The following is a 24,580-nucleotide window of genomic DNA, read 5'->3' as shown; positions in this document are numbered from 1 at the left end:
GATTGCCTAGAATGTGTACATTGGGGGTGGAAATGTGCCAACATGAGGAAACAATCGAAAATGAGGCAGCAGTGCCATACCTAAAGATCTTCGGGATTCTTGACCGGCTGATGAGTGACATTCCTAAGGAGATTTTAGCTTTGTTGGCGAGAAAGGGTTGGGAATGGGGACATAAAAGTAACTGGGCAACGCCGGGTCCATGAGGGTGGTGGTGGTGGTGGTGGTGGTGGTGGTGGTGGTGGTGGTGGTCTCGTAAATAAACAGGTTGCCCATGTAACTTGGAGACAAACAATATTGCGTAAGCAATTCTCAATATCGAAACAGTTTATCCACGAATGGCGGTACCAAATGGAGAGAGGATTCAGTAGTGTGGCGAGTACTCGCATGAATTCTTTTGAGTAGTGCTACGTGCTTTTAACAGCATTTGAGGACACTTGAACAGCAATAAAGCGACGCAAGGCGTTACAACGGTTTGTGTGGAAAGTGTGTGCGAGAATAAAAGACCGAGTTTAGTAAACCATCGCAGTATTGCTCCATTCGCTACTTAACCTTACAATCGGCTGAAAATGATTTTGCAAGACGGCCCATATCCATCTGACATTACATGATTGTCTGTAATTGCATTTTCAATTATTACCCTATTTCCTGCTCTGGACTCTTCATCTTATAGATTCATACGGCTTTGTTTCGAGTACTGCGTATCAAATGTAGGAGATTGACGTTTGTTAGGGACATGAGAAAGTAAGTTCCAAGTGTCGTCCCAAGCTAAGACCACTGCACAACAAGAATGGCGCATTGCCAGAACAGAGAGCATGTTCCGGATTTCCTGCAGACAGTCCTGCTACGGTATGGATAACACGTGCTAAAATGTAGACTTTCACGGCCGGAAATATCATGTCCATTATAATTATCCGGGCTGTTATGCCGTGGTCGGTTGATGAATTCTGTGTCAATTCCCAACGTTTCGTCTCAGACTGCGGGAGACATCTTCAAGGGGGTCCGTCGCTCGATTGAATTGACACAGAATTCATCAACCGACCACGGCATAACAGCCCGGATAATTATAATGGACAAGATAACAGGTGCGCCACAATGTGCGAATGAAATGGCACGAAAACTGGGAACGTACTAAATGTTGGAGCACACGGGACATTAAAATTATTATGGGCAAAACGCCTGAATTACAGAGAGATTAATTACGGACTTCTGGCGGTATGTGCACCAAACATACAGTGTAGTGTAGTGTCCGGACGAAGTGAAATGGCGCCAACAGTTCGGAAACCGCATGGGGCAAGATCTGCATTTCGCATTAGGCATCACTAAAGTCTGTGTGGCCTTGGTCAGTCGCCTGGAAGAACATCTGGCCGAAATAGTGTTTCAAGCGATGAAAATTGCACACAGGTTATCGAACGGCTCCGTGATCGAAGAGTGGATTTTCATCCTTAAGGAATTAAACGACTGGTAGCGACTTCGTGCCTAGGCAAAAAAAAAAAAAAAAAAAAAAAAAAATTCTGCCATGTATCTGGGTCACTTTCAAGTGTAGTGCAGCAGTGAATGAAGATCGCCATCCCACCATAATCTGTAACTTAGTGAAGAGAAGTGTGTGGCAAGTAGGAGGGAATTTCAAAAACTATGAATTTCCTGTGGTAACACCACCTGCTTCGCATAGAGATTTATGTTGTTATTTATCAGACGCATACACACTGAAGCGCTAAAGAAAAGGGTACAGGCATGCGTATTCAAATAGAGATATGTAAATAGGCAGAATACGACGCTGCGGTCGGCAACGCCTATATAAGACAAGTGGCGGGCGCAGTTGTTAGATCGGTTACTGCTGCTACATTAGCAGTTCATAAAGATTTATTAATCTGAACGTGGTGTTATAGTCGGCGCAGAAGCGATGGGACAAAGCATCTCCGAGGTAGCGATGAAGCGAGGATTTTCTCGTACGACCATTTCAAGAGTATACCGTGAATGTCAGGTATCAGGCAAAACACCCGATCTCGGACATCGCTGCGTCCGGAGAAAGATCCTGCAAGAACGGGGGTCAACGACGACTGAAGAGGATCGTTCAACGTCACAGAAGTGGAACCATTCGGAAAATTGCTGCAGATTTCAATGCCGGGCCATCAAAAAGTGTCAACGTGCGAACCAATCAACGAAACCTTATAGATTTGGGCTTTCGGAGCCGAAAGCCCACTTGTGTACCCTTGATGACTGCACAGCACAAAGCTTTACGCCTCTCCTGGACCTGTTAACACCCACATTGGACTCTTGATGACTGGAAACATGTTGCCTAGTCTCGTTTCAAATTGTATCGAGCGGATGGACGTGTACGGATTTCGGATATGGAGACTACCTAATGAATCTATGGACCCTAGAATTCAGTAGGGGGCTGTTCTAGCTGGAGGCGGCTCTGTAATGGTATGAGTGTGCGGCTGGAATGATACAGGACTCCCGATACGTCTACATAAGACTCTTGACATGTGGCACGTGCGTAAGCATCCTGTCTGATCACCTGTATCCATTCATGTCGATCGTGCGTTCCGACGGACTTGGGCAATTCTAGCAGAACAGTGCGACACCCCACACTTCCAGAATTGATAGAGTGGCTCCAGGAAAGCTCTTCTGAGTTTAAACATGTCCACTGGCCACCAAACTTCCCAGACACGAACATTATTGAGCGTATCTGGGATACCTTGCAACGTGCTGTTCGTAAGAGATCTCCACCCCATGTACTCTTACAGATTTATGGACAGCCCTGTAGGATTCATGCTGCCAATTCCCTCGAGCACTACTTCAGACATTAATCGAGTCCGTGCTGTCGTGTTGCGGCACTTCTGTGTGCTCGCGGGAGCCCTACGCGATTTTAGGCAGCTGTACCAGTTTCTTTGGCTCTTCATTGTATATACGAATGCGATGTGAATGAAGTGTTCCTATTGATCTCGTTTGTTTTTACGTCGTAGAGTTTTTGCTGTTTACTTGTTCATGGAAATCCGCCGAATGACCTTTTTAATTGTCCCAAGAACATTTTATTACATACCGATATTGAATTTTTTGCCGCTTAAGATGTAAGCTTCTTTGTTTTCGATATATAACTGGGATTTTTCACAAGCCACAAGTATTGACAGATGTGGCTTTGACGTGTAACCGAACTGAGTTTAGATTGCACACAATATAACACCGTAAAGATTTCCATTCGTAGTCCCTAGTACTATTGGCCTAGGCAGGTGGCCGTGAAGGGTAAACCCAAGCGTGCTATGCCTATGGAGCACCCTTTGTCAGTGCTGGCGAGAGGGCAGGTTGCAGGATGGCGACAGCGCCCCCGGCCTGCTTCCTGTTCGTGCTGGTGGCGGCTTTGTCGCGATCGAAGTTGAGGCCGTGCCGCGCGGCGCACTCCAGCACTTGCTGAGAAAGGCGGCGCGGCGTCTAAAGCCGTTTGGAGAGCGGCCGCCGTGAGGCGAGCACAAGAGGCGCCCGCCACCCGACCGTTTGTTGGTTGAAGGGCACGCGGTGCGCGCGAGGGGGCTCTGGACGCCACGCTTTTGCATCCGCGTTTCTCCCTGCCCCTGCCGCTGCCTCTTTCTGTCTCCATACCTGTCGTTCTCTCTATAAACGTTCCCTTGTCTGCCCAACTTATTAAATACGAGGTTTGTCCGTAAATTAAGGTCTACAATGCCTTTTCACATTGTAAACATGATGTTACTGCAAAGCCAATTACAGTCAGAAAGCTTCGACTTTTAGCTAATTTTCAACGTAGTCCCGGTTACGATCGATGCATTTTTGTAGACGCCCCGGAAGCTTTCTCATACGCACGTCGTAACACTCTTCCGCCGACTCTTGAAGGAAGGAGTGGACAGCTGCCTTCAGCTCTTCGTCGCTTGAGAATTTCATTGCCCCCCCCCCCCCCCCCTTCCAAGTGATTTTCAACTAGAGGAACAAATAGTAGTCACTGGGAGTCAAATCAGGGTTATGTGGAGGATGTTCAATGATTTCCCACCCGAATTTGGCGATGAGATGTGTCTTGCAGCTGGCGACGTGAGGGCGCGCGTAGTCATAGTGCTCTTTACTCGCATTGTAAGTGTTCAGTGCTATTGACAAGGGATTTCAAATCTCTATTTCCGTATTTCTAGAGATCCAGAAAAATTTTCTCACTGTACCTCACAAGTGGCTTGTAGTGGAATTGTGTGCATGTGAAATATCGTCTCAGTTACGTGACTGGATTCGTGATTTCCTGTCAAAGGTCACAGTTCGTAGTAATTGACGGAAAGTCATAGAGTAAAAAATGTGATTTGTGTTCCCCAAGGTAGTGCTGTGGGCTCTTTGCTCTTCCTTAATTTATATAAACGATTTAAGAGACAATCTGAGCAGCTGTCCTAGGTTGTTTGCAGATGACGCTGTCGTTTATCGACTAGTAGACTCATCAGAAGATAAAAAAAAATAAAAAAAATTGCAAAACGATTTAGAAAAGATACCTGTATGGTGCAAAAATTCTCAATTTACCCTAAATAACGAAAAGTGTCAGGCCATCCACACGAGTTAAACATCGGTTACACGATAAATCAGTCAAATCTAAAGGCCGTTAATTTATTTAAATACATAGGAATTACAATTACAAACAACTTAAATTGGAAGGAACACACAGAAAATGTAGTGGGGGAAGGCTAACCAACAACTGCGTTTTATTACCGGAACACCTAGAAAATTTAGCAGATCTACTAAAGAAATTGCCTACACTACGTTTGTCCGTCCTCTTTTAGAACACTGCTGCGCGATGTGGAATCCTTACAGGATAGCATTGACGGAGTACATAGAGAAAGTTCAAAGAAGAGCAGCAGGTTTTGTATTATCGCAAAATAGGGAAGTGTGTCACAGACATGATACGGGATTTGGGTGGACATCATTAAAACAAAAACGTTTTTCGTTGTGGCAGAATCTTGTCACGAAATTTCAATCACCAATTTTCTCCTCCGAATGCGAAAATATTTTGTTGACGCCCACCTACATAGGGAAAAACGATCATCACAATAAAAGAAGGGAAATCAGAGCTCGCACGGAAAGATATAGGTGTTGGTTTTTTCCGCGTATTGCACGTGATAGGAATAACAGAAAATTATTGTGAAGGTGGTTCGATGAACCCTCTGCCCGGTACTAAAATGTGATTTGCAGTGTATTCACGTAGATATAGATGAACTCCCGCCCCCCCCCCCCCCATGAACCATTGACCTTGACGTTGGTGGGGAGGCTTGCGTGCCTCATCGATACAGATAGCCGTACCGTAGGTGCAACCACAACGGAGGGGTATCTGTTGAGAGGCCAGACAAACGTGTGGTTCCTGAAGAGGGGCAGCAACCTTTTCAGTAGTTGCAGGGGCAACAGTCTGGATGATTGACTGATCTGGCCTTGTAACATTAACCAAAACGGCCTTGCTGTGCTGGTACTGCGAACGGCTGAAAGCAAGGGGAAACTACAGCCGTAATTTTTCCCGAGGACATGCAGCTTTACTGTATGATTAAATGATGGCGTCCTCCTGGGTAAAATATTCCGGAGGTAAAATAGTCCCCCATTCGGATCTCCGGGCGGGGACTACTCAGGAGGACATTGTTATTAGGAGAACGGAAACTGGCGTTCTACGGATCGGAGCGTGGAATGTCAGATCCCTTAATCGGGCAGGTAGGTTAGAAAATTTAAAAAGGGAAATGTATAGGTTAAAGTTAGATATAGTGGGAATTAGTGAAGTTCGGTGGTAGGAGGAACAAGACTTTTGGTCAGGTGAATACAGGGTTATAAATACAAATTCAAACAGGGGTAATGCAGGAGTAGGTTTAATAATGAATAAAAAAATAGGAGTGCGGGTTAGCTACTACAAACAGCATAGTGAACGCGTTATTGTGGCCAAGATAGACACGAAGCCCACGCCTACTACAGTAGTACAAGTTTATATGCCAACTAGCTCTGCAGATGACGAAGAAATTGATGAAATGTATGAGGAGATAAAAGAAATTATTCAAATAGTGAAGGGAGACGAAAATTTAATAGTCATGGGTGATGGAATTCATGCGTAGGAAAAGGGAGAGAAGGAAACACAGATGAATATGGATTGGGGGAAAGAAATGAAAGAGGAAGCCGCCTTGTAGAATTTTGCACAGAGCATAACTTAATCATAGCTAACACTTGGTTCAAGAATCATAAAAGAAGGTTGTATACATGGAAGAACCCTGGAGATACTAAAAGGTGTCAGATAGATTATATAATGGTAAGACCGAGGTTTAGGAACCAGGTTTTAAATTTTAAGACATTTCCAGGGGCAGATGTGGACTCTAACCACAATCTATTGGTTATGAACTGTAGATTAAAACTGAAGAAACTGCAAAAAGGTGGGAATTTGAGATGGGACCTGGATAAACTGAAAGAACCAGAGGCTGTACAGAGTTTCAGGGAGACCATAAGGGAACAACTGACAGGAATGGGGGAAAGAAATACAGTAGAAGAAGAATGGGTAACTTTGAGGGATAAAATAGTGAAGGCAGCAGAGGATGAAATAGGTAAAAAACCGAGGGCTAGTAGAAACCCTTGGGTAACAGAAGAAATATTGAATTTAATTGATGAAAGGAGAAAATATAAGAATGCAGTAAATGAAGCAGGCAAAAAGGAATACAAACGTCTCACAAATGAGATAGACAGAAAGTGCAAAATGGCTAAGCAGGGATGGCTAGAGGACAAATGTAAGGATGTAGAGGCTTGTCTCACTAGGGGTAAGATAGATACCGCCTACAGGAAAATTAAAGATACATTTGGGGAGAAGAGAACCGCTTGTATGAATATCAAGAGCTCAGATGGCAACCCAGTTCTAAGCAAAGAAGGGAAGGCAGAAAGGTGGAAGGAGTATATAGAGGGTCTATACAAGGGCGATGTACTTGAGGTCTATATTATGGAAATGGAAGAGGATGTAGATGAAGATGAAATGGGAGATTTGATAGTGCGTGAAGAGTTTGACAGAGCACTGAAAGACCTGAGTCGAAACAAGGCCCCGGGAGCAGACAACAATCCATTAGAACTACTGACGGCCTTGGAAGTGCCAGTCATGACAAAACTCTACCATCTGGTGAGCAAGATGTATGAGACAGGCTAAATACCCTCAGACCTCAAGAAGAATATAATAATTCCAATCCCAAAGAAAGCAGGTGTTGACAGATGTGAAAATTACCGAACTATCAGTTCAATAAGTCACAGCTGCAAAATACTAAAGCGAATTCTTTGCAGGCGAATGGAAAAACTGGTAGAAGCCGACCTCGGGGAAGATCAGTTTGGATTCCGTAGAAATGTTGGAACACGTGAGGCAATACTGACCTTACGACTTATCTTAGAAGAAAGATTAAGGAAAGGCAAACGTACGTTTCTAGCATTTGTAGACTTAGAGAAAGCTTTTGACAATGTTGATTTGAATACTCTCTCAAATTCTGAAGGTGGCAGGGGTAAAATACAGGGAGCGAAAGGCTATTTACAATTTGTACAGAAACCAGATGGCAGTTAGAAGAGTAGAGGGGTATGAAAGGGAAACAGTGGTTGGGAAAGGAGTGAGACAGGGTTGTAGCCTCTCCGCGATGTTATTCAATCTGTATATTGAGCAAGCAATAAAGGAAACAAAAGAAAAGTTCGGAGGGGGAATTAAAATCCATGGAGAAGAAACAAAAACGTTGAGGTTCGCCGATGACATTGTAATTGTCAGAGACAGCAAAGGACTTGGAAGAGCATTTGAACAGAACGGACAGTGTCTTGAAAGGAGGATATAAGATGAACATCAACAAAAGCAAAACGAAGATAATTGAATGTAGTCGGATTAAGTCGGGTGATGCTGAGGGAATTAGATTAGGAAAAGAGACTTAAAGTAGTAAAGGATTTTGCTATTTGGGCAGCAAAATAACTGATGGTCGTCGAAGTAGAGAGCATATAAAATGTAGACTGGCAATGGCAAGGAAAGCGTTTCTGAAGAAGAGGAATTTGTTAACATCGAGTATAGATTTAAGTGTCAGGAAGTCATTTCTGAAAGTATTTGTATGGAGTGTAGCCATGTATGGAAGTGAAACATGGACGATAAATAGTTTGGACAAGGAAAGAATAGAAGCTTTCGAAATGTGGTGCTACAGAAGAATGCTGAAGATTAGGTGGGTAGATCACATAACTAATGAGGGGGGTTAAATGTGAACATTTTTAGGTTAGGCTTTACCGTGACAGTTAGTGACATTAAATGAAACAATAAGTTTACTGTTAGCAGTGACCGTTTTATTTTTTCCCACGACGCGTTTCGAAGGTTTAAACCTTCATCATCGGGTGGATTTACATTAGTTAGTATTACATATGTGTTTATTTTGTGTTACGACTTTGTCGTAACACCTGAAATAATAAAACAAACAGCTATCGAAAATGGCTATAACAGCTCCATAGTAGACACTCTAAAACACTCAATGGCAAAGCAATCACAACACAAAAAACAAAAAGAAAATAACATCTTCCATACAATCCCCTTTCTGGGTAACATTTCATACCAGATTGCCAATGTCTTAAAACGGAAAGGCATAAGCATATCCTTTACAACAGACAACAAGATTGGACAGAAGTTACGCCACATCGGCACACGAAACCCACTTCATCACACAGGTATGTACAAAATTGAATGTTCGGACTGTGACTGCTTCTACATAGGCCAGACAGGCAGATCATTTGAGATTAGGTTCAAGAAACACATGGCAGCACTAAAAAACAAAAAATACCACACATCAGCAATAGCTACCCACCTACATGAAACAAAACACCATGTTAACAACACAAGTATTAGCATCCTACACATCCAACCGAAAGGCAGAAAACTAGACATCCAAATATACAAACACCAAATGAAACAACCAGGACCCATCTTAAATGACAAAAATGAAAATATTTACAATAGTATCATCTGTTTTCAGCAACTGCCTACACTCTTAAAACACACACACACACACACACACACACACACACACACACACACACACACACACTAGCAAGTATGAAGTTTCCCCCCTGCGGGTCCGGGGATTAGAATAGGCCCGAGGTATTCCTGCCTGTCGTAAGAGGCGACTAAAAGGAGTCCATCCCCCTCACGGGGGTAGTTAGCGCCTGCGTCCGGAGACGGACGGTTTCACGACCTATAATCGTGGTCTTTTTGGTTTTTCACTTCTCGTTTCTTCCTTCCTTTTGTTGGTTCCTTTCTTTGCTCTTCTCCACTTCACTGTCTTCCTTACTCTTTCCCTTGACTCCTCCTTGCCTTCTCATTGCCTTTTTCTCCTTGCCTTCTCATTGCCTTCTTCTCCTTGCCTTCTCCTTGCCTCCTTCTCCTTGCTTTCTCATTGCCTTCTTCTCCTTGCCTTCTCTGGTCTCCGCCTCGGCGTTTGAGACAGTCTGTCCTCTTTCTCCCTCTCTCTTCTTTTTCCTCTTCTTCCTTCCTCCCTGTGCGTGTCTGAAGGCCGACCCACGCGTTCGCACGCGTAGCCGGTGACGGGGTAACGCGTAAGTCCCCGCCCTGGGTAGACATGTAAGGCACGCGCGTACCCCCTGGTAAAGGCCAGGCCCGGGGAGGGGTGATTGCCTGAGCTGATACCTTCTGACCATGCCGATTGGTCCCTCCGTCTGTTTCTCGGGAGGTGTGACCTGAGGTGTAAACATTCACCTAAGGCGGGAGTGCCCTCTGAGAGGGTCCCCACAAGGAAGGAGCGCGCCATCGGAGACGCTGGCAATCATGGGGGATTCCTCCGCAATGGATTCTACTCCATCGCTTTCGACTTCGACCCACAAACGGAAACGTGACCAGCCAACAGTGACAAAAATACTACCGCCTGCCCCACAGTTCCTCGTAGTTTCTCGATCTGAGAACGGAAAGGATTTTTCCTCTGTCAACCCTTTCGTTATCCAGAAGGGCGTAGATGCCATAGCCGGATCTGTCAAATCTTGTACCAGGTTGCGTAACGGTACCTTATTACTAGAAACTGAGAGTGCCTTTCAGGCACAAAAACTGCTTCGGGCCACACTCTTGTACACGTTCCCTGTCCGGGTGGAGGCCCACCGCACTTTGAATTCGTCTCGTGGTGTAGTCTATAGTAGCTCTCTCGACGGATTGACTGACGAGGAGCTTCAATCTTTCCTCGCTGAGCAGGGCGTGACGGCTGTCCATCGGGTCATGAAAAAGGTCAACAATGACCTTGTACCGACCCGGACACTTTTCTTAACCTTCGATAGTGTTAAGCTGCCATCGCGCATCAAGGCGGGCTACGAGGTTATTTCTGTTCGCCCCTATGTCCCGACACCTACGCGCTGCTACCAGTGTCAGCGTTTCAATCACACTCGACAGTCTTGTTCCAATGCGGCTAAATGTGTCACTTGTGGCAGGGATGCCCATGAGGGTGACTGTCCACCTCCGTCTCCTCGTTGTGTGAACTGTCAGGGTGACCATGCCGCATCCTCCCGCGACTGTCCTGTCTATAAGGAAGAACGCTGTATCCAGGAAATTCGAGTCAAAGAGAAAGTGTCCACCTCGGCTGCTCGCAAGCTATTGGCTAGTAGGAAGCCCACGCTGCTCCCAGCGGGGAAATACAGCACTGTCCTCGCCTCTCCTCGGACTACCCGGGAGGTAGCAACCCAGACATGCGATCTGACCTTCAGCACCACGGTCGTCCGTTCGGCCAGTGCTAAGATCGCGCGGTCGACGTCTCCTCTTCGTCCCATCACCCCACAGACACCAGCCCCTTCATCTGCTTCTGCTAAGACGAAGACCCAGAAGTCAGATGCACGGGCCTTCAAGAAGGAACCGTCCCGTGCAGACTTCCTACGTACCTCGACCTCCCAGCCTTCGTCCGGTACTTCCACCAAACGACCATCCAAGAAGGCTAATAGGAAGCACAGTTCTCCTTCTCCGCCACGGCGCATTTCTTCTCCTGCGCCACCCAGCGGTTGCCGCCCCAGGCCGTCATCCCTTTCGCCTGGCCGCACCGCTGGTAGCCGAACATCTGGCCGTTCACCGGCGGAGGAAGCTCCCCCTCCCGGCCATCTTCCCAAGATGGCCGATGAACCTATAGAACCAATGGACGATGACTGCCCGCCTACTGATAGCGGCGGCAGTGCTCGCTCGAAGCCAGGCCCTCAGCGGCCTTCGAGGTGACCCCTTCTCTCATCTTCCTTTTCTTCCGATGGCACTTATTAACTGGAATATTCGCAGCGTTCGCTCCAACCGAGAGGACTTGAAGTTGCTGCTCCGCTCGCATCGTCCGCTCGTCGTAGCCCTCCAGGAAACGAAGCTACGCCCATGCGATCAAATTGCCTTGGCACACTACACCTCTGTGCGTTTTGACCTACCCCCTGTGGTAGGTATCCCAGCTCATGGAGGGGTTATGTTGCTGGTCCGGGATGATATTTACTACGATCCCATCACGTTGCACACCGGCCTGCAGGCAGTTGCCATCCGCATTACTCTCCCCACTTTTACGTTTTCCTTTTGTACCGTTTACGCTCCATCGTCATCTGCCGTTACCAGGGCAGACATGACGCAACTTGTTGCTCAGCTACCTGCACCATTTTTGTTAACTGGAGACTTCAATGCCCACCATCCTCTTTGGGGCTCTCCAGCATCCTGCCCGAGGGGCTCCTTGTTAGCAGACCTTTTCAACCAGCTCAATCTTGTCTGCCTCAATACTGGCGCCCCTACTTTTCTTTCGGACACATCTCATACCTATTCCCATTTAGACCTCTCTATATGTACTCCCCAACTTGCACGCCGGTTTGAGTGGTATGCCCTTGCTGATACATATTCGAGCGACCACTTCCCGTGTATTATCCATCTCCTGCAGCATACTCCCTCTCCGTGCTCCTCTCGTTGGACCATCTCCAAGGCAGACTGGGGGCTCTTCTCTTCCAGGGCGACCTTTCAGGATCAAACCTTCACAAGCTGCGATCGTCAGGTCGCACACCTCACGGAAGTCATTCTCGCTGCTGCTGAATATTCCATCCCTCACCCTACCTCTTCTCCACGTCGCGTACCGGTCCCCTGGTGGACCGCAGCATGTAGGGACGCTATACGTGCTCGTCGACGTGCTTTACGCACCTTTAAACGCCACCCTACAGTGGCGAATTGTATTAATTATAAACGATTACGTGCTCAGTGTCGTCGTATTATTAAAGAAAGCAAGAAAGCCAGCTGGGCTGCTTTCACCAGCACCTTCAACAGTTCTACTCCTTCTTCTGTTGTCTGGGGTAGCCTGCGCCGGCTATCTGGCACTAAGGTCCACTCCCCAATTTCTGGCTTGAAGGTCGCGAATGAAGTCCTTGTGGCCCCTGAGGCTGTCTCCAATGCCTTCGGCCGCTTTTTCGCCGAGGTTTCGAGCTCCGCTCATTACCACCCTGCCTTCCTCCCCCGCAAACAGGCCGAGGAGGCTAGGCCACGTGACTTCCGCTCCTCGAATTGTGAAAGTTATAATGCCCCATTCACCATGCGGGAACTCGAAACCGCACTTGGCCGATCACGGTCCTCCGCTCCAGGGCCTGATTCTATTCATATTCAGATGCTGAAGAACCTTTCTCCTGCGGGTAAAGGTTTTCTTCTTCGTACATACAATCGCATCTGGATTGAGGGACATGGTCCCGCATGCTGGCGCGAGTCTATTGTTGTCCCGATTCCTAAGCCGGGGAAGGACAAGCACTTGCCTTCCAGTTATCGACCTATCTCGCTTACCAGCTGTGTCTGTAAAGTGATGGAGCGAATGGTTAACTCTCGATTGGTTTGGCTGCTCGAGTCTCGACGCCTACTTACCAATGTACAATGTGGATTTCGAAGGCGCCGCTCTGCTGTCGACCATCTGGTTACCTTGTCGACCTTCATCATGAATAACTTCTTGCGGAAGCGCCCGACCGCGGCTGTGTTCTTTGATTTGGAGAAGGCTTACGACACCTGTTGGAGGGCGGGCATTCTCCGCACCATGCATACGTGGGGCTTTCGCGGTCGCCTCCCTCTTTTTATTCGTTCCTTTTTAATGGATCGACAGTTTCGGGTACGTGTGGGTTCTGTCCTGTCCGACACCTTTCGCCAGGAGAATGGGGTGCCACAGGGCTCAGTTTTGAGCGTCGCTCTCTTCGCCATCGCGATCAATCCAATAATGGATTGCCTCCCAGCTGATGTATCAGGCTCCCTTTTCGTGGACGATTTTACCATCTATTGCAGCGCGCAGTGTCCACGTGTCTTGGAGCGCTGTCTTCAGCGTTCTCTTGACCGTCTTTACTCCTGGAGTGTCGCCAATGGCTTCCGTTTTTCTGCCGAGAAGACGGTCTGTATTAACTTCTGGCGCTACAAAGAGTTTCTCCCACCGTCCTTACGACTCGGTCCCGTTGCTCTCCCACTCGTGGAGACAATCAAATTTTTAGGCCTTACCTTTGACAGGAAACTTAGCTGGTCTCCACATGTGTCATATTTGGCCGCCCGTTGTACCCGTTCTTTAAATGTCCTCCGTGTTCTCAGTGGTATGTCGTGGGGAGCGGATCGAATCGTCCTACTTCGTCTATATCGGTCGATCGTCCGCTCCAAGCTGGATTATGGGAGCTTCGTATACTCCTCTGCACGGCCATCCATCTTACGCCGCCTCAACTCCATACAACATCGGGGTTTACGACTTGCGATCGGAGCATTTTATACCAGTCCCGTAGAGAGTCTTCATGCTGACGCTGGCGAATTGCCACTCACCTACCGGCGCGATATACTGCTTTGTCGGTATGCCTGTCGGCTACTGTCAATGCCCGACCATCCTTCTTATCGTTCCTTTTTTGACGACTCTCTTGACCTTCAATACGGGTTGTATGTCTCTGCCTTGCTACCCCCTGGAGTTCGCTTTCGTCGCCTCCTTCAACACCTTCATTTTTCACTCCCTGCAACCTTTCGAGTGGGCGAGAGCCGCACGCCACCTTGGCTCCAGGCTCAGGTCCGCGTTCACCTCGACCTCAGCTCGCTCCCAAAAGAGGTCACCCCCGGTTCGGTCTACCACTCCCGTTTTTTGGAACTTCGTTCGAAGTTCAACAACATGACTTTCATTTATACAGATGGCTCTAAGACCAATGACGGGGTCGGGTGTTCCTTTATTGTCGGGGCACAAAGTTTCCAATACCGGCTCCATGGCCATTGTTCGGTCTTCACAGCTGAGCTCTTTGCCCTCTACCAGGCTGTTCTGTACATCTGCCGCCACCGACATTCTGCTTATGTCATCTGCTCAGATTCCCTGAGCGCCATCCAGAGCCTCAGTGATCCGTACCCGGTTCACCCTTTCGTACACCGGATCCAACGCTCTCTTCAGCAGCTGGTGGACGTCGGTACGCCGGTTAGCTTTATGTGGGTTCCTGGCCATGTCGGTATCCCTGGGAACGAAGCTGCAGATGCCGCGGCCAAGGCTGCGGTCCTCCAGCCTCGGACAGCTTCTTGTTGTGTCCCTTCGTCCGATTTTAGCAGGGTCATTTGTCGGCGCGTTGTGTCGCTGTGGCATGCCGATTGGGCTGCACTTACCGACAACAAGCTTCGGGCCTTAAAACCTCTTCCCGTGGCTTGGACGTCCTCCTCACGCCCTTCTCGGCGGGAGGAGGTCGTTTTAGCAAGGTTAAGAATTGGACACTGCCGGTTCAGCCATCGCCATCTGCTGACGGCTGCGCCGGCGCCGTTCTGCCCATGTGGGCACTTGCTGACAGTTCGTCACATTTTAATGTCCTGTCCCGATCTTAAAACACTGCGCCTCGATCTTAACCTGCCTACTACTTTAGATGCCATTTTAGCGGATGACCCACGAGCAGCTGCTCGTGTTCTTTGTTTTATCAATTTGACAAACCTCGCTAAGGACATTTGATGATGTTTTTTAATCCTATGCCTGTCAGTCTGTCTTTTATTGTGTTTTCCCTTTAGTTGTTGTTGTCAACTTGTGCCTCGCGGTGCATTCTTAGAGTAGTCAGGGCGCTAATGACCATTGAAGTTGTGCGCCCGAAAACCACAAAAAAAAAAAAAAAGTATGAAGTTTAAGCCATTTTAACATTTCACCTGATTGCATAAACGAGTACGAATGTTTAGCTGTTTTAACCTTTCAAAATTGGATTTATATACCACCTGAAGTACACACACATATACGAGGGGCGTTCAGAAAGTAAGCTCCGATCGGTCGCGAAATGGAAACGACTATGAAAATCCGATAAAGCTTTGCACAGATGTGTTGGGTAGTGTCTCTAGTATAACCCCAGTTAGCATCACGTCGCTCTTCTCATTTCTGAGCTCGCAGTGAGTGCGTAAAGATGTCTAGAAAATAGTGTCTGGCGCCAAGTACGAGGGCCTGGTGAGAAATTTCGCCTGAAGCTATGCAGCTAACATTACATAACTGTCGTGCTGTTTCTTCTTCAAGACAATTCTCAGCCGCAATCTGCAGGGGCAATGAAGATGCTCCTGCATAGTTTTCAAATGGAAATGTGAGATTACCCACAATACAGTCCGCAATTGTCTCCCCCTGCGTTTCATCTCTGGTCACATGAACCGCTGTCTTTGAAGACAACATTTTGACACAGACAACGAGGTGTAGGCCAGCGTGGAGAATTGGCGGAAAGCACTGGCGGCTGCCTTCTATGATGAGGCTATTGAAAAGTTGGTACAACGCTATGACAAAAGTCTAAGTCAGAACGGCGACTACGTAGAGAAGTAGCTGAAAGGTGTAGCTAATTGTTACAAGTAAAACATTTCTGATGTTCACTGTGGTTTCAATTTGGCAATCAATCGGAGCTTACTTTCTGAACAGGCCTCGTATTTGACACCTCAAAACAAGATTCCAGACGCCATATTTGTTTACAAATGTGGCAGTATACTTGTGAAGTGTTACGACAGAAAAAGGAACCTGTGACCACTGGAGGTACTATAGTTTACTTATTAAAGTTTACCATTAGATATCAGTTTAATTTTTTGTCAAAAGTTATCCAAAACCATATTCTGAAATAGTGTCTTGTTTCTCCACTAGGCAGTGCCACAAGTTCCTCCAAAGTCGTAACACAACATACACACATATGTAATACTAACTAATGTAAATCCACCCGATGATGGAGGTTTAAACCTTCGAAACGCGTCGTGGGGAAAAAATAAAACGGTGACTGGTAACAGTAAACTTGTTTCATTTAATGAGGAGGTATTGAATAGAATTGGGGAGAAGAGGAGCTTGTGGCACAACTTTACTAGAAGAAGGGATCGGTTGGTAGGACATGTTCTGAGACATCGAGGGATCACCAATTTAGTATTGGAGCAAACCAGTGTCAGGACTGAAGACCATTACAACAACATAGATGAACTCCCTTTATCAGCTGACCCCTCCTTTTGTTCTCTATAACCCGGCGTAATTTTATTAGTGTCTCGCTACCTCGCCGCGTTGATTTTTGTACCTCTTTCCAAGTAGTCGACCAGCAGAACGCCATCCCTACCCCAGAATACGGAAGCCATCACCTTCTTCGCTGACGGCATGTACTGTAGCCTGTTGACATTTGCAGAACCAGAATGGGAATGCCGCCTTTGTTTTGATTGTTCCTTGATCTCCGGCGTGAAGTAGTGGACCTAAGTCTCTTCCCCAGTTACACTTGAATGAAGAAATACCTCACCCTCTTCCCGGTAACAGCACAGAATCTTGGGGGCACTTCCGATGCGCTTCTTTTTGTGTTCATCAGGGAACATCCGCGGCACACACTTTGTGATACTTGAGAGTGTCTGTTAAAGTCTTGTCCACGGTAGTCTTAGAGACGTTTCCTATCAGTTCGGCAATCTCTCGCACAGTCTCACGCCGGTCCGCAAGCAAAACTTCTTCGACTGTCGTCACTGTCTCGTCCGAAACTGATGGACGCCCGCGGCCGGCCTCATCGTGCACGTTTGTACGGCCGTCTGAGGACTCCCTACACCACTTACTCACATTTTTACACCCATACACTGTTTTCCATACGCATAGGTCAACGGGCGATGGATTTCAATAGGGGTGACCCCTTAAACCACAGAAATCGATTTTCCCTTCCATCGTTAACAGATGCTACGCCAAGAATGAGCGTCGCAGAGAGGTGGGGACTGGCAAGAGTAGTGTGGGAAGCAAGGAACATGGCGTTGTTAGGCTTAAAGCTGGCTCACTCCGTCCGGACTGGAGCTCGCTGGGGAGATCTTTACGGACAACCCTCGTATATCACTGCAAATATTTGTAAAATCATTTGCAGTCTTTGGTCTTGCATTTCCCCTTGAGACAAAGTAAGCTCGCTACGCTGTATCTACCGAAGGACATCTTTCCCCTGAATATGTGAAGCTTTAATCCTCAGATTTTGTCTTGTAACGTTTTGCCGGTATATTTTGTCGAATGAAACAAAAAATTTCGTGTTTCCAGTAACTTTTTTTCCAAGACGCATTTGAGATTCAAACATCCATCATCAGGTGGATTTATGTGGGTTAATATGGCATTATTACGTTTAGTGTGTGTTGGGACTACGGGGTAACCTGTGTCACTGTCTGCAGTTGTGACAAGCTTTCTAAACAGTCGTTCACAAAATGTGATTGTGTATGTGATGTAACACGATAGGGAAAGGAGTTATCACTGGAGACAGTGCCACAGGTTATCCCAAAGTCGTTAACAGAACGGATACGTACCAGATTAATCTTCATAAATACATCTGATGTGGATAGATATCAATAAGTCACGGTAAAGCGTAACCAAAAATGTTCGCATTGGAAGTTACATTTAAAGTTTTTCCTTCTTGCCTGTACGCATGTTTTTATTTGGCAGCTATTTAACAGATACAGCTATTTAGCGGACGTTTGGCAAGTGTCTGTCCTGGCAACACCCGGATTTGAGTCTGTATCTTCCCATGTAAGGAGTGACATCTCGTTCTGAAGTGAAGTGTTCCCGATGCTAAGCGGCCCACCACTTCCTAAGAGCGACGACGCGAACTACAGAGTAATATTTTCCATAATTTGAAGCTTAACAGATGTGTGTATCGGCTGCTTCACGTAACACTATCGCGGCGTACTCGAGTACTGGTGCGAGCAAGGTTTTGTGCGTAATGCAAAGGATCAGTTTGATAACATCTAATTTGGATTGGAATACATTCAGAAATTCTGAAGGTGACGAGGGTAAAATACAGGGAACGGAAAGTTACGTACAACTAGTACGGATATCATAACTTATTGAGAAGGAAAGAGATGGGGTTGTAGCCCCATCCCCATGTTATTCACTCTTTACATTGAGCGAGTTGCGATGGAAACCAAGTAGAGATTCTGGAGGGGAATTGAAATTGAGGGAGAAAAAGTATATCATTGAAGTTTGGTGATAATGCTGTAATCTTGTTTTTCTAAGAGCAGTTGGAACGGAATGGGTAGGCACTAGCGTCCTGAAAAAAGTTTGAGATGAATGTAAACAGTAATAACAAAAGAGGGTAATGGAATGTAATCGAACTGAATCAGGCGACGCTGAGCATCTTAGATTAGGAAATGACAGTAGTAGTAGTAGTAGTAGTAGTAGTAGTAGTAGAGTTTTGATATTTGGGCAGCAAATTTTTATGATACTAGAAATTACAGGAGATAAAATGCACAACGGCTATAGCAGGAATTAAACATGTAATATAAGTTTTAGTGTCGGGAAGTCTTTCCTAAAGGCTGTTGTCTGTAGTGCAGCCTTGTACGCAATTGAAACTTGGACAATAAGCAGTTCAGCTAAGAGAACAGAAGCTTTTGAAATGTGATGCTACAGAACAATGCTACAAATTGGGTGGGTGGATTAACTAATGAAGAGGTACTAAAGTGAATTGAGAAAAAGATTAAATTTATGGCGGAACTAGATTGAAGGTAGGGATCAGTTGATAGGAGACATTGTGTGACATGTCCGCCCCCCCACTGAATGGTCAGCGCGACAATGTCAATCGGGTTCGATTCCCGGCTGGGTCGGACATTTTGTCCGCTCAGGGTCTGGGTGTTGGGTTGTCCTTATCATCATCCCCATCGGCGCGCAAGTCGCCGAAGTGGCGTCAAATCGAAAGACTAGCACCAGGCGAACGGTCTACCCGACGTGAGGCCCTAGTCACACGACATTTACATTTTTTTTTTACATCGTGTGACACAAAGAGTAGGCTATGGGGAGATGGGGGTAAAATTGGAGGAGGAGAAGAGTGCTTGAAACAGTAAGCATGTTGAATTGGAAGTATGTTGCAGTATTAATGCAGAGATGCACGCTGGATATACTAGTATACAGAAGTGCATCAAACTGGTGTTCGGACAGATGACAACAAAGACCATGGGTAGATTTCAATAAGGCTCCCGTCGTGTTGCTACTGAATCACGCAATATTGAGCACCATCTCTGACGCACACCCCTCGTGACTGTGTTGCGCCAGGTAGCGCACTCCCGCGCCAAGCCCACGTGGTGTACTCGGCGGCGCGTCCTAACTATGCTCTGTGCCTTGGCTGCATTGATGCAGCCTCAATTTTGTACACTGTTTGCGATGTTTTAATGGTTATATGTAGGGTAGTTTGCTGTTTCTAGCTGGAAGACATCATTACGGCGAATATCGAATGTTATTGCTTCTTGGCTCTGGTTTGCAGCAATCTATAGTCTTCGGTGTTCACGTTTACTCGCAGGAGAAATATGTCTCGAAATATAGGGCATCTGCCAAATCATTACCAGTGCCCCAAGTGTGAACTGTCATGAGGGGTAGTGGGCAGTCACGTTCAGTGAGTGATGCGTGCGATTTGCGTGTACTGTCGGACAGTGTTAAAGCCATCAGTTAGAGCTGAAAATTTGTTCCCAATTTGTTTGCAAACCCTCACGGATGAGTTGAAGACGCAGAAACTGCCGTAGATGTTATTTACAGATGGGACTGAAATCTCCCTTAACCAAAATAACAGGAAATAAGAACTGATGCTCTCTGATAGAACTGGAATGTGGCAGGCATCCATTGGTGTCGTGCTGCACAATTGTCTGCTCAATTGTCTGCATAAAGTTTCTGCGGCAATACAAAAAGCTATGATATCAATTCGTAGGTCGAAACAGCCTCTCCTGACACTTTCAGTAGCTTCGTTAACTTGGGGGGGGGGGGGGGGAGGGAGAGGCAGAGAATTGTAGTGGGTCATTTTAAACGCTAATAAAGTATTTTGCAGTTTATGCTTTCTTGTTTTATTTCAGTCGCACCTTTTACAACGTATAGTTTATCACTTGCATGAGACATCGGTTTTCGAAATGAAAGGGATATAGCCATATGTATCAAGAACAATGTGCGCCACTATGAAATTAATTTATGGAGGCATGGCACAGGAATATTCTTAAATATTTCAGAATTCTTAAAAGCCAGTCTTATTATTTGCAAGTGGCAGAGAAGAACGCTGTAATTTTGTATAAGCTGCTTCCCTTAACATCTAGTGTTACCATTGACGAAGTACTTCTTAATGTTGTAGGCAGGTATAGGATAATACAGTAATTTTTTTAAAAAAATACCTATAACTATGTGAGATTTCCAAAAAAACTCTCGGCTTAAAAAACGAATTGTTTCATGGTCAGTTGTACCATTTCATTAAAAAAAAGTATTCTTATGTAACTTCACGAACTTTGAAACTACGTCACCTGATTACACGCCTTTGGCTACAGATTACTATACAAGCGGCTACGCTATTCTATCGGTTCATAATTTACAGAACGGTTTTTAGTACATCTTCACAACTCTGTAACAACTAAAAGCAATCTTAGATATTACTTTACGTTAACTCAAGTTTAAACGCACACATAAAGATGTATCAGCTTACATAGAACGTATAACTATATAAGGACTTACATGGCTAGTATTATGTAGTCCTCTAGTAGGAGACGTGACCAGATGCAGGCTCCTACTACATACTGACGCAGCCATCGGTTAGGAAGTAATATGGTAGCACGTTTATGTACTGTAGTTACGCTTGTTTAATCTGTTAATGTCCTGTTGACATAATTTTTTTGTATATTGGTTCCCGTTCCATAGGGATACTGAGTATGGCTTAAGTGTTGAAACTACATGATTACTGACTAATAATCTCTGTACTTACAATTCTTTGTTCCTCTTAATTAAAACTACGCGCAAACATTTAAAGCAATTAACTCGTTACTGAAAACAGACGAGTGATAGGACACTCAGTTTAGCCAAAACTATATTCCCTGCTGGTATAGACAGGGTGAACCAGAACTCCGTTGATAAACTTTGAGGTTGTTCAGGGATAATTGCTGAGTATTTTATCAGTGTGCCACGGTTTCCGGTGGCTCGTTACAGAGTTACTGCATTTAGTTTGGTTCATGGCCCCAATTAGCTTTGTGTCTGTACTGCACCGAAAATAGTGCACAGCAGTGCAGGTGTCTGCGCCATGACTATGGATATCCTTACAGAGGAAGAGTCTGCAGATACACACCTCGCGTGTGGATTCACTGAATGAATTGGGAGAGCGACACGAGGCCGCTGTGTGAGGTGAGGTGATGAGCCGTTCCCCCACCGGCGGCAGCCACATCACTGCACTTCTGCATCTCCAAAAATTTTCGTGTGTGGTTGTCGTTTTACGTGGTTGCTTATTAAAGGTTTGTGGTTCATGGTGTGGGTTCCTGTAGTCATGTCCTAGTTCATGAACCACGGGCAACGTATGAGTGGCCAAGTAAGTGGTCCCGACAGTCGGGATACCAGTTACTTTGGAATAAGGCTGGGCATCTCGGACATATTCTGAGTCGTGGTCACCTTTGTGCTCATACGGCAAAGACTACCAAACCCACCGGTTAGTCCCTCAGCCGTTAGGGGTAAAACCCAATGGGACTCAGGGCAAGTAAGGCTAGCAACCTGCTTCCCTGGTACTTTAAACATGATGCTGGCAATAATCAGAGCAAAATGCCTCGGACCTTTGGAGGTGACGGAGTCCCACCTCCAACTGACAAACCAGGGACTCCTAAGATACGACTTGGCAAACAAATGGTAATGAGATGGGGAGCTATTAATATCAATGGGGGCTACTCTGGGAAGAAGGTAGAGCTGGCAGAGGCTGCAAGTAAGATGGGGCTGGACGTTTTAGCTGTTAGTGACATTCGGGTAAGGGGTGAGAAAGAAGAGGAAGTGGGAGAATACAAGGTCTACCTGTCAGGAGTCAAAGCAGGAATAGCACAATGGGGTGTAGGGCTTTACATCAGGAAAGAAATGGAACCCAGCGTAGTTGCAATAAGGTATGTAAACGAACGACTGATGTGGATAGATTTGACAGTGTCTAGCAAGAAAATTAGGATTGTGTCAGTATATTCGCATTGTGAAGGGACAGAGCTAGATAAGATGGATAGTTTTTATGAGGCACTCAGTGATGTAGTAGTTAGAGTAAAGGACAAGGACAGTGTTCTGCTCATGGGTGATTTTAACGCCAGGATTGGAAATCGAACAGAAGGGTATGAAAAGGTTATGGGTAAATTTGGAGAGGATATGGAGGCCAACAGGAACGGGAAACAACTCTTGGATTTCTGTGCCAGTATGGGCTTAGTAATCACAAACTCCTTTTTTAAACATAAGAACATTCACCGGTATACTTGGGAAGGCAGGGGAACCAGATCTGTCATTGACTATATAATAACAGATCAGGAATTCAGGAAGGCTGTGAGGGACACACGTGTATTCAGGGGATTCTTTGATGACACTGATCATTATTTAATCTGCAGTGAAATTGGGATTGTGAGGCCGAAAGTGCAGGAGGTCAGGTCCATATGTAGGAGGATAAGAGTGGAGAAACTTCAGGATAAGGAAATCAGGCACAAGTACATAACAGCGATCTCAGAAAGGTACCAGTTAGTTGAATGTAGTCAATTACAGTCATTGGAAAAGGAATGGACAAGGTACAGGGACACAGTAATAGAAGTGGCTAAAGAATGTCTTGGAACAGTAGTGTGTAAAAGTAGGATGAAGCAAACAGCTTGGTGGAATGATACAGTCAAGGCAGCCTGTAAAAGGAAGAAGAAGGCGTATCAAAAATGGCTACATACCAGAACCCAGGTAGACAGAGAAAGTTATGTTGAAGAAAGAAACAAAGCCAAACAGATAATTGCAGCATCGAAGAAGAAATCGTGGGAAGACTTTGGAAACAGGTTGGAGACTTTGGGTCAAGCTGCTGGAAAACCATTCTGGAGTGTAATTAGCAGTCTTCGAAAGGGAGGTAAGAAGGAAATGACAAGTATTTTGGACAGGTCAGGAAAACTGCTGGTGAATCCTGTGGATGCCTTGGGCAGATGGAGGGAATATTTTGAAGAGTTGCTCAATGTAGGTGAAAATGCGATCAGTAATGTTTCAGATTTCGAGGTAGAATGGGATAGGAATGATGATGGAAATAGGATCACATTTGAGGAAGTGGAAAAAATGGTCAATAGATTGCAGTGCAATAAAGCGGCTGGGGTGGATGAAATTAAGTCGGAACTCATCAAATACAGTGGAATGTCGGGTCTTAAATGGCTACACAGGATAATTGAAATGGCCTGGGAGTCGGGACAGGTTCCATCAGACTGGACAAAAGCAGCAATCACACCAATCTTTAAACATGGAAACAGAAAAGATTGTAACAACTACAGAGGTATCTCTTTAATCAGCGTTGTGGGTAAAATCTTCGCAGGTATTGTTGAAAGGAAAGTGCGAGTATTAGTTGAGGACCAATTGGATGAAAATCAGTGTGGGTTTAGGCCTCTTAGAGGTTGTCAGGACCAGATCTTTAGCTTACGGCAAATAATGGAGAAGTGTTATGAGTGGAACAGGGAATTGTATGTATGCTTTATAGATCTAGAAAAGGCATATGACCGGGTTCCTAGGAGGAAGTTATTGTCTGTTCTACAAGATTATGGAATAGGAGGCAAACTTTTGCAAGCAATTAAAGGTCTTTACATGGATAGTCAGGCAGCAGTTAGAGTTGACGGTAAATTGAGTTCATGGTTCAGAGTAGTTTCAGGGGTAAGACAAGGCTGCAACCTGTCTCCACTGTTGTTCATATTATTTATGGATCATATGTTGAAAACAATAGACTGGCTGGGTGAGATTAAGATATGTGAACACAAAATAAGCAGTCTTGCATATGCGGATGACTTAGTTGTGATGGCAGATTCGATTGAAAGTTTGCAAAGTAATATTTCAGAGCTAGATCAGAAATGTAAGGACTATGGTATGAAGATTAGCATCTCCAAAACGAAAGTAATGTCAGTGGGAAAGAAATACAAACGGATTGAGTGCCAAATAGGAGGAACAAAGTTAGAACAGGTGGACGGTTTCAAGTACTTAGGATGCATATTCTCACAGGATGGCAACATAGTGAAAGAACTGGAAGCGAGGTGTAGCAAAGCTAATGCAGTGAGCGCTCAGCTACGATCTACTCTCTTCTGCAAGAAGGAAGTCAGTACCAAGACTAAGTTATCTGTGCACCGTTCAATCTTTCGACCAACTTTGTTGTATGGGAGCGAAAGCTGGGTGGATTCAGGTTATCTTATCAACAAGGTTGAGGTTACAGATATGAAAGTAGCTAG

The 24,580-nt window shown here is 45.7% G+C and overlaps 1 long non-coding RNA gene across 1 annotated transcript in view; it reads left to right on the top strand.

Moving 5' to 3' along the window:
• LOC126236111 (uncharacterized) overlaps positions 1 to 24,580 on the top strand; it is a 255,593-nt gene that overhangs the window by 75,367 nt on the left and 155,646 nt on the right. The gene's annotated exons all lie outside the window — the stretch shown is intronic.

The sequence above is a fragment of the Schistocerca nitens genome, chromosome 2 (assembly GCF_023898315.1).
Source record: "Schistocerca nitens isolate TAMUIC-IGC-003100 chromosome 2, iqSchNite1.1, whole genome shotgun sequence".
NCBI classification, from domain to species: Eukaryota; Metazoa; Arthropoda; class Insecta; order Orthoptera; family Acrididae; genus Schistocerca; species Schistocerca nitens.
This window is presented reverse-complemented; position numbering and strand designations above follow the sequence as displayed.